An 11,399-nucleotide genomic window follows, 5' to 3' on the forward strand; every position below is an offset into this window, starting at 1 on the left:
TCGTACACCAACACGATAGGCTTGTGGAGACGTCGATCAAATTTTCTCGTCACTCTATTGGTCAATTCTTTCTCTTTGGGTTTTATGTTAAGTCCCGCCTCTCGTTGTTTACATCCCGGTCGCGAAGAGGGCACGCTTGTGAGTGGAATATGTGAGATTTTGTATATGAGAGTGTTTTAGGATATTTATACTGATCGGCATACAGTTGTATAGCGTAAGTATTTTCAATCTGTTTAATTTCTAGGGCTATGTAATGACAGATAAGTTGATAAAGCTTTGTAGTTACAGTGATGAAGACTTCTCATGTGAATTTGTCTACATGTTTGTAGAGAGATGTATGTAGATGGACAAAGTTGTTATAAGCACCTAGTGTCTTTTTTTTATTATTTTTTATTTATTTATTTTTTTAAATCATTGATTAAAAGTACTGTTGTCAAGGTAGTTATTCATATTGTTCAGGCTTTAACTAAGTTTGTTCCTTGGTAGAAACAACTAGATCCTCTGTATGTAGGCAATTGGTCAATAGTGGCATCTATGGAGGAAGATTTCCCCCCGTGGTGGCACAGAGAAGAAGACCTCCGAGGCGAAACCATCAAAGACTCATGAAGTGGACAATCTTTTCAAGGTAGGGAGATGATTGTGGTGATTGCAGATGTGGTATTTGGTTTAGGGAATAGTTCACCCCCCCAAAAAAAAAAAAAAAAAAATTCTCTCATCATTTGCTCACCCTCATGACATCCCAGATGTGTACGACTTTCTGGGATGTCATTACTTTTTTCCTTCTGCAGAACACAAATGAAGATTTTTAGAAGAATATTTCAGCTCTGTTAGTCTAAACAATACAAGCGAATATTGACCAAAAGTCTGAAGCCCCAAATAGCTCATAAAGGGAGCATAAAAGTAATCCATAAGACTAGTGGTTTAATTAGTGTCTTCTGAAGAGATCCAATCGGACCAAAACGTAACTCCTTTCTCACTGTACATCTTGCTATTGCAGTCTCTTCACACAAATCAAGCTCAATTACACTTCCTAATGCTTGACACATGCGCAGAGCGCTAGGTGGCACTAGGAAGTGTAATCGAGCTTAAAATCATGATCGTCAAGGACACTGCTGATGTCAAGATTGATAGTAAAAATAAATCTAACATTCGTTCGGTATCTCATGTGAATTTGCCTCAGGGGTATCTGACACTGGAAGCAATGACAACACATCTGTCAGCTGACAGACCAATCACAGCAGTGATAAGGGAGCATAAACCAGCGTGTCAAGGCAGGTGGTTTACACCAGGTTTAGGTTTTTTCGGTAGAGTTAAAAGCAGTTATAGCTTCTACCCTCTCCTGCACGTCGTGGTGGTGTGGCAGATCGGCTGGTCTTATCACATTAAGGAGAGATCCAGGGATTAACACAGAATCGAGTGGCACGTTGTGGTGAACTGGCTCTGTGTTCTTGAGCTCAGGTTTCTGTAATGCCGTCCATGCGTGTGTGGATCTATGATCTCACAAAAGGATTCCCACCCGCTCCGTCTTGGGGTCAGACATTCGCAGGCTGCGCTCGCTAATCCCGAGTGTTGCCCGCTAGTGGTTGACCGATATATCCCACAGGCCGATACATCGGCCAATATTCAGAATTATTTAAGTATCGGCATCACCCGATAAATTTTCCGCTTTGGCCGATTTGTTTCTTGAGGGTGCTGAGAATCGCCTGCTTGCATATGAAGCAACTGAGACATGTAAACGACCAGTCACAGTTTTTTTTTTTTACGTGCCATCGTGTTACTACAATAATAGACCAGTGTGCAACACAGACTCATTTAAATGGTCCGCATATCAGAGCCGCAACAGACACGTTTGAGCTCATAATGATAAAGTGCTCGCCTGTTTCATTCTCCCTCTCTCTTCTCAGCAGTTCCCTGTAACTTTTAACTGTCTTGTCTAATGATAACAAGGCAAATATCAGTAAAACTAATATCATATACTGTCTGCAGATATGCACATTGCCTATTATCTCGTTTAAACAGATGTAATAAACTAACCTCACACAACTTCAGCAGATCCAGCATCCTGTGGAGTGCTCATATATCTTCCTCTGAAGCACATATTCTAACAGTCTCTCCTCAACAGTTCCCTGTAACTTTTCTAATTATATAAGACAAATATCAATAAAACTTCTATTAAATACCATCTGCAAATATGCAGATATCTCATTTAAGATGTTATTTATATAAATATAAATAGACTGTTATTTCCTTCTTCCTAATATATTAACAATTTCTTCATGTGCAAATAAATTACAAACATTTGATGACTAAACAGAAATCAGAAGAAACTGCTATCTACCATTTAAAATACAATATTATTTTTTTAGATTTGTTTTTACAAAGTTTAGTGTGAAATTGAGGAAATGTAGTGCTAAATAAGAGTTTATTCATTTTTTTAGCAATTTTATGTTTATGTCATGTACTATATTGAATTGTGTGACATATCAGCATTGTATTAGCCTATCGGCCACCCTGTTCTCTGGATATCGGCATCGGCCATTAAAAAATCCATATCAGTCGATCACTATTGTCCGCACTGTTCCCTGTTCGTATGGCGAGTTTCGGAAAGGAGGGTGTGGATCGCGGCGTCAAATAATGGAGATCCCTGGTTTTCTCCACCGCCAGCGGAGAAAGACCCCCTGCCCTAGCTGCAGGAACAACGCAGCTGGGGTGATTTAATGGACAAAGTTTCCACCGATCTTCCTCCCCTCTTTAAATCTGCCCCTTTGGCGGGGGACAGGGAAGAAGAGGATTACAACGATGGTTGCCATTTGGAGGACGATGGCGAGGAGGATGAGGATGATGCTATTTTACCTGCTCATTCTCGGCCGGGCAGCGCAATGGACACATCCCCCTCTCGTGTCCAGGGAGAGTTGGACCAGGTTGGACGGGCGGCAGCCAAACTCCCTCCATCCTGATCGTCAGGTGACTTTTTTGTCCACTTCCCCTTTATTGCCTGGATAGATGGAGAGATTGTTGGCCTCCATTTATCAGAAGAGCTACCGATCTTCAGCCTTAGCTGTAAGGGCTCTTAATGCCACCTCGCTCCTGGCTGAGTATCAGGCCGAGCTGATGGAGGAGATGGGGCAGCAAATTGACACCGGGGTGCCGGACGCGGCATTGTGGGAGGAGATCTGCGTCATTGCAGATCTCAATCTGCACACGTCAAGAGGAGCCATCCAGAGCTTCGAACGCAGCATGAGTACAACTCGAGCAACTCGAGAACAATAGGTCAACACCTGCTTGTTTGCAGGTTTATGAGGGGCGCTCGGTGTATGAACAGGGTGTCAAAACCACTAGTTCTGTCTAGGGTTGCACGGTTTACCAGTACTAACAGAATGAACAAGAGGTGCCGCTCTGCTCTGTCATATGGTTTCCACACACACACACACACACACACACACACACACACACACACACACACACACACAGAGACACACGGGTGCACGAATGCGCACACACTCACACAAACTCAACACACACTGCTGGTGCTTAATTTTCATGCAGTGTGTTTAGAGTATAAACGGCTGTTAACACTTAAACTCCTCCAGTGCAACTTGGAGATTTCAGCTCGAGAGTCACGACAGGAGTATCCCAGCATTAATGGGAAGCTTGATATAACAAACACATAAAAAACAGGAAGAACTCAAAGGTCTGTCAAAATAAAAGTCCTGCTTAAATGAAAGCTCTATTCAAATGGATGCATGAAATTGAAGACAGACAAATATAACTACTGTATAAAAATGGAATATTCAAAAAGTAGCAATAATACTCATAATAACAATTATGCAGTATTAAATGGTTGTATTATTATTATTATTATTATTATTATATGTAAGCAATATCACAAATGCAAGCAGCCATGTGCCACAGATAACCAGATTTTTTTCATTAATGTTTTCATTAATACTGTAAAGCTCAGTTGTGCAGCATTTTATTTTACCAGAAATAAAATAGCAATTTTTGTAAAAAAATAAAATAATGATTATATTTCGATTTTATTAAAACTGTATGTGACAATTTGATTAAACACCATTTGATCATAACTTTTAATTAAAACATCTTTTTGCAGTTTTTTTAATCAAGTAGTTTTCTGTGTAATTTCATAATAAATCTGAGGCTTTTTATTTGTTGATTATAGTATCGATTTAGTATCGATACCGAGGTACTAGGGCTGGTATCGTACCGAAGCCAAAATTTTGGTATCGGAGCAACCCTAGTTCCAGTAATGTGATCTGTCCGTGGTTCTGAACGCACTTTCTCAGCCTCCATTTGAGCCAGTTGAAAGTATGGAATTGAAGCTCCTTTCGCTAAATGCAGCTTTATTACTGGCTCTGACGACCATGAAGCAAGTTAGTGAACTCCATGCTTTGTTGGTACATCACTTTTGTATGCGCTTTGCGGTGGATTTGTCGAGAGTGTCTGTGACGAGGAGGAGGGCGTGGCCGGGCCGTGAGGGTGCACAACCGGAGCTGAGTCAACTAATCAACGGGAGAGAGAGAGAAAAAATGGGAGCCGGAGATGCCAGTTTGGGAGAGAGAGAGACACATGCGGCCGCTGTGTGTGTGTTTATGTTTCTTTAAGTTAATTTATGTCATTAAATTTATGTTGACTGTTCTGCTGGTTCCCGCCTCCTCCTTGCCCATCCTTTACCCGTTACAATGTCTCTTAAAACGAATCCAGCCTTTGTATCTAAGGTGAGCGACTCCGTGCTCAGCTGTAAGCCGGTGAACTTGCTGGCATTTCAGCCGCCGCCGGCTTAATTTTCTGTGTCCATTTCATACTCTACGTTTGTACGTGGAGAGAACTAAGGCATTGAGGAAGAGTAATCAGCTTTTTGTTTCTTTAGCTTATATATATATATATATCGACACTGGCAGCCAAAAGTTTGGAATAATGTACAGATTTTGCTCTCATGGAAAGAAATTGGTACTTTTATTTACCAAAGTGGCATTCAGCTGATCACAATGTATAGTCAGGACATAAATAACGTGAAAAATTACTATTACAATTTGAAAAAAAATTGTCAGAACTTCTTAAACTACTTCAAAGAGTTCTCATCAAAAAATCTTTGCAGTTTTGCAGATCTTTGGCATTCTAGCTTTCAGTTTGTCCAGATACTCAAGTGACATTTCACCCCACGCTTCCTGTAGCACTTGCCATAGATGTGGCTGTCTTGTCGGGCACTTCTCACGCTCCTTACAGTCTAGCTGATCCCACAAAAGCTCAATGGGGTTAAGATCCATAACACTCTTTTCCAATTATCTGTTGTCCAATGTCTGTGTTTCTTTGCCCACTCTAACCTTTTCTTTTTGTTTTTCTGTTTCAAAAGTGGCTTTTTCTTTGCAGTTCTTCTCATAAGGCCTGTACCCCTGAGTCTTCTCTTTACTGTTGTTCATGAAACTGGTGTTGAGCAGGTAGAATTCAATGAAGCTGTCAGCTGAGGACATGTGAGGCGTCTGTTTCTCAAACTAGAGACTCTGATGTACTTATCCTCTTGTTTAGTTGTACATCTGGCCTTCCACATCTCTTTCTGTCCTTGTTAGAGCCAGTTGTCCTTTGTCTTTGAAGACTGTAGTGTACACCTTTGTATGAAATCTTCAGTTTTCTGGCAATTTCAAGCATTGTATAGCCTTCATTCCTCAAAACAATGATAGACTGATGAGTTTCTAGAGAAAGCTGTTTCTTTTTTTACCATTTTTGACCTAATATTGACCTAAAGACAATATTAAGACTTAAGATTCCCTTATAACTGCTATGATTGGTCTGTCAGCTGACAGACGTGGTGTCATTGCTTCCAGTGTCGGATACGCCTGAGTAGGGGTGGGCGATATGGCAAAAAAATCAAATCGAGATTTTGATCAAACTATAGATGATTCACGATTAGATTTTTTCAACTTTTAAATGTACTCCAACATGATTCAAATTGTATGTTCTTCATTAGAATGCAAGGCAACCTGTTTAGAGATATCCTAGTTCTTTTCACTAAAGGAAACAAAGATGTGTAAGAAAAATATACAAATGCACCACAGGGGGAAGTTGACAACAGAGTGTACACATAAAATAAATTAAAATCTAATAAACCCAGATGTTCAGAAATAATAGAATAAGAAAACTGCTAAATGATTCTTAGCCAGTGTAAGTATTCATTTTATCTAAACCACGTCTATCTAGAAAGTACTCATTGTATATCAAACAATTTGTGTGTATATTCATAAACCCCTTAAAATAACCCAGATTTTTTTTTTTTTTTTTTTTTTTTTTTTAAATGAGGGACAAGTCTAAATTATTTTTTGTGGAAATCAAAATTATGCTACAAATGCTGTTGATTGAGCTTAACTTGTATTGAACCCGGAACATTCCTTTAATTAAAAATGTTAATTAATAGTTTTTGCTTGCAAAGTATTTCATTAAGACATGGACATATAAAAAGTAATGTAAATTAATTGATATAAAGGTGTTTGTTTCTTGCAGGTTGATTTGTTAATCTTGTTTCTGTGAAAAGTATTTGTTAAATGCATTAATGTAAAAACCTCTGACCAGTCTCTAAGTAGTCAAAATATGTGACTTTCTGTGCATGCATTACGTTGCAACATATGCACTTTTTTTGTGAGCATATCAGAATTGTTAAGAAAGCATAATAATGTTTTGAGAAATATTGTCCACACATCATTTATCTCTACGATTAAGATATGGTTTAACTAAATCATTACATTATAAACACTGTAAGCTGATGTTTCTGCTTTGATTAATGCTATTCTTTCTCTTTCTAGAATCTGAAGGTTGGCACTCTGATGCTGGGTTGTGTGAAGGAAGTGTCAGACTTTGAGATCGTGGTCGGTCTCCCAAGCGGCCTTGTTGGATATCTGCCAATCTGCAACATCTGTGATTTTAGAGGTAACACAGATATAGGCACAAAAAACAAACCAAAACCAAATAAGATTGTCTGTGTTTGAACTGTGACATGTGAAACCATATGTCTTTTTGTGTGTTTGTTTACTCTTCGTAGGAAGTTGTCACCCTTTCTGGACTCCTGACTCCTGGAATGCTGTTCAGAGGTGTTGTATCCTCCTTAGACTCCATTAAAGAGGGCCATGTTAGTCTTAAAGTGTCAATCAATCCAAAAGAGGTTAACGAGCCTGAGTTCAGGCACTTTGAAACCAGGAAAGGTGAGTTGAGAATCTTTCACTTATTGTTAAGTGAATGGACATTTAAGAAAATGTAAATGTGGCTGTTAATAGGATTGGGTGATATAACAAATATATTCCATTTTTTTTTTTTTTTTGCTGAATGTCACAATGATTGTAATGTACTTCACATTTGGCAATTAATTTCCCCAGTTTCGCGCTTCTTTTGTCATGATTTGTGTGTATAAAAGTCTTAAGAAAGAAGTATTTAAAGTAGAGGTTGGCCGATAGTGGATTTTGCCGATATTGATATCTAAGGGCGTGGATAAGGCCGATAACTGATTTATTAGCAGATAGTTTTTTTATATCGATTTATAGAATGCTAAAAAAATCTTCTTAATCTTTCCTTACATCGACGGGCACAGACACAGAGGCTACAAGAGTCCAAAATGAATAATATCCCAGATGCACTTTATTGTTTTACCAAAATTCTAATAATAACCAAAACAAAAAAAGAAAACTTGTTGCATAATGCAGTACTTTTAACTGTAAACAAGCCCGAAACACACTGGAGTCCCCATGAGGTGTAAATGATTGTTTTTTTATTTCACCTCTAGAGGCCGCTGTATACTGTTGAACCAAGTTAAAACCACCCTAATAATTTATAAATTATAAATATTTATTCATATCAATAGTTTAAATAAAATAGTTTAACAATATGTAAATTATTATTTGTATGTGTGTGTTTATACAATATAATAATAATAGTAACGTACAGTATGTGATAATATATAATTATAATAATATAACACACTCTTTTAACCCATAATGTTTTAGCTATAATGCTCAGTCCTACTAGTTAAAATGTGTATCTATTATGTGTATTTATACATGTGTATATATTATGCTTTTTAAACATGTATCTAATATTTTAAAAGGTGTATCTAATTACATTATGGTATATTATGCCATTAACATCTTCCCCTCTAATCAGTGATCAGTGGCACTAAAGCTTTCCTGCCCAAAAAGAGCACATCATCAGAGCAAAATCCAGCACCACAACATTTGATTTCATAAACAGTTTAACACAGTTCAATGTAAATATTAACATAAACTCTAGATCCTGTTGGTTTAAAGTCATGCCTGGACCAGGACAGAAGCATCATTGTGAACTTGTGAATGATTGTGAGTGTACTGTTGATCTCAGGTTTGAAAGTGGGCCAGTATGTGTTGACCCTGATAGAGGAGGTGAAGAATGATGGGTGTGTCGTGCAACTGTCTATGAACCCTCAAGCTCTGGGTAAGGCCTGTGCAGAGACTAACCTTTAAATATCAGCGTCTGATATTTAAAGGTGCACTCGTGCAGCAGTATGCGATCATTTATTACCCAAATATGATTCTATTTACCATATAGAACTCTAAAAGTCATTCTTTGGGTATGCCTTTCATGATTGTAATAAAACACATTAAAAAATATATATTTTTAGTTTGTGTATATGTTGATAGTGAAAGTGTCTTTTGAACAAGTTATGAACATTCAGCTAACTTCTCACTCATGATTCTTGGCTCATTTCAAGACAACGCGGAGAGTCCCACGTGCCAACCACATTGCTGATTCAGTGAGTTGTCAACTCTAGCACCGCTGCGACCAGATCGTTCTAAATCATGAATTAATTGTTCAGTCGGTTTTGCAATCCAACTCAACCAATTCGTTGAAAAGAATCAGCTCAAAAGAATGAGTCGTTTCATTTTTAATCGTATCATGACAAATCGCTTTCATCACAAATCGGAAGTCACTATTATTTGCTTTGTAACTTCGAAATAGCGAGGAACGTCAGTAGTTTCTCAAAATGAAAATAATCTGAGCAAGAACAGATACTTAAAGGAATATTCCAGGTTCAAAACAAGTTGAGCTCAGTTGACAGCATTTGTGCTATACTGTTCATCACCACAAAAATTTATTTCGATGTGACCCACCTTTTCTAAAAAAAAAAGCATAACTTGAGGTCACAGTGAGGCACTTACAATGGAAGTGAAGGGGGCCAATTCGTAAATGCTAAAACACTCACTGTTTCAAAACTATAGCCACAAAATGTTACCAATATGTGTGTTAACATGAATTTAGTGTGATAAAATCGCTTTCTTACTTTTTCTGTGTAAAGTTATAACCAATTTTACAACTTTCTTGCCTTGACGATGCCTGCTGTAATTTCTAAAACCATAAAAATGAGGATTTAAACAACTTTACAGCTCAAATAACAACCTACTGTATATTTTGTACATACTATATATACTATTTTTATTCTATGTTGTGTGTATTGTAAACTGTACATTGTATATTATTATTTGTATATTGTGTTGTGTGTAATTATGTGTATATTAGATATGTAAATTGTGTTGTGTAAATCTGATGTTTATTGTAGATTGGTATATGTCTCATCACTGTCGTGACTGCTATGTTGCCCGGAACTGTACCCAAGACTTTCACCCACTATTACACTTGTGTATATGGTTGTGTGACAATAAAAGTGATTTGATTTTAATAATATATGAGTTGTAACAGAATAATTGATGTAAGTGCTTTTTATAAAAATATAAGCTTCACATTGCTGCCTTTAAACCCTCAAAAAAATGGCCCCATTTACTTCCATTGTAAGTGCCTCACTGTAATCTCAATTTTTAATCAACATTATTAACTTGTCTTGATCCTGGAATATTCCTTTAAAAAATGCTTTATGTACATTAACAAACTAATCAAAATGTGAATTTGTGAGCTACATGTTGTCAAATGAACAAACAGTCAGTAACTACACTGGTTTAATTCTCATAATACATTAAAGGAATAGTTCACCCAAAAATGAAAATTCTCTCATCATTTACTCACCCTCATGCCATCCCAGATGTGTATGACTTTCTTTCTTCAGCAGAACACAAATGAAGATTTTTAGAAGAATATCTCAGCTCTGTAGGTCCATATAATTCAAGTGAATGGTGATCAGACCTTTGTAGCTCCTAAAATCAAATAAAGGAAACAGAAAAGTAATCCATAAGAATCCAGTAGTTAAATCCATGTCTTCTGAAGCGATATAATAGGTGTGGGTGAGAAAGAGATAAAAATGTAAGTCCTTTTTTACTAGTTTTAAGTGAAACTAAACAGGCACCACATGTGACTTTCAGAAGTGAAAGTGGAGATTTAGAGTAAAAAAAATTACTTACATTTTGATCTGTTTCTCACCTACACCAGTCATATTGCTTCTGAAGATATGGATTACTTTTGTTTCCTTTATGTGATTTTTGAAATTTCGAAGTTCTGTCCAACATTTGCTTGCATTGTAAGGACCAACAGAGCTGAGATATTCTTCTAAAAATCTTTGTTTGTGTTTAGCAGACGAAAGAAAGTCAAACACATGTGGGATTGCATGAGGGTGAGTAAATGATGAGAGAATTTTCATTTTTGGGTGAACTATCCCTTTAACAGTACTCAGTTCATTTTGAGTTGGACAGGATGAAAGTAACGATTCGCAGTTCAGTGTCAGGAACCGCTCCAACCAGTTAGTCTTTTGACAATTAAAACCCAAAGGTTATTAATTCAAGGCTAATTTGTTATCTTTTTTACAAGATTCATTTGAAAGAACTAGCTTATCAGAGTCATTGGTTGTGAATATTTACTTTTTAATGGTTCTCACCTCAACAGGGTTGGGTATCAATACACATAATGGGCAGACCACCCCACCTTGTAGCATAACAACACATGAATTCCTGCAGAATTAAATGTTAAAGCTTCAGTGGTTGTTTGTAAATGCATTGATTAGTGTTATCACCTCTAATTCTCACCTGACTGTATGTGTTTTAATGTTTCAGGAGTGACTGTAACTCCAGGCTGCAAGCTCAATGCTGTGGTGTTCCACGTCGACCTTTCAAAGTCTCGGGTCCACGTGTCGCTGCTGCCGAAGTTAAACGGAAAGCGAAAAACCGTAAGTGCACAGCTTACATCGGAAATTAATATGAACTCCCGTTAGGGTTCTCGTATACATATTTTTTTATGAAATTTGTGGTGTTCTTTTTGTTTTCTTCAGTTGGAAAAGGGCATTTTATTGGGCAACACTGGTCACCTGACCATCATTCCCATATTGACTGACGTAAATGACATCTACTGCCATGTGTTGGAGAGGTTCTCCGTTGGTTACTGCCTGAGTGTGACCGTGGTGGACCTGAGCAGTGAGGAGTTAGAAG

At 37.5% G+C, this 11,399-nt stretch overlaps 1 long non-coding RNA gene across 2 annotated transcripts; it reads left to right on the forward strand.

The window, feature by feature from the left end:
• Positions 1–100: 100 nt before the first annotated feature.
• Positions 101–11,081, forward strand: LOC127445325 (uncharacterized). Of its 2 annotated transcripts, XR_007897962.1 has the most exons (6): positions 101–214; positions 487–625; positions 6,813–6,936; positions 7,049–7,102; positions 7,592–8,466; positions 11,028–11,081. It is a non-coding gene; the product is annotated as an uncharacterized LOC127445325 (long non-coding RNA). The 2 variants fall into 2 exon arrangements; XR_007897961.1 differs by lacking the exon at positions 11,028–11,081 and having other exon boundaries at positions 7,592–10,494.
• The last annotated feature ends 318 nt before the right edge of the window (positions 11,082–11,399 follow it).

The sequence above is a fragment of the Myxocyprinus asiaticus genome, chromosome 8, assembly GCF_019703515.2.
Source record: "Myxocyprinus asiaticus isolate MX2 ecotype Aquarium Trade chromosome 8, UBuf_Myxa_2, whole genome shotgun sequence".
NCBI lineage: Eukaryota > Metazoa > Chordata > Actinopteri > Cypriniformes > Catostomidae > Myxocyprinus > Myxocyprinus asiaticus.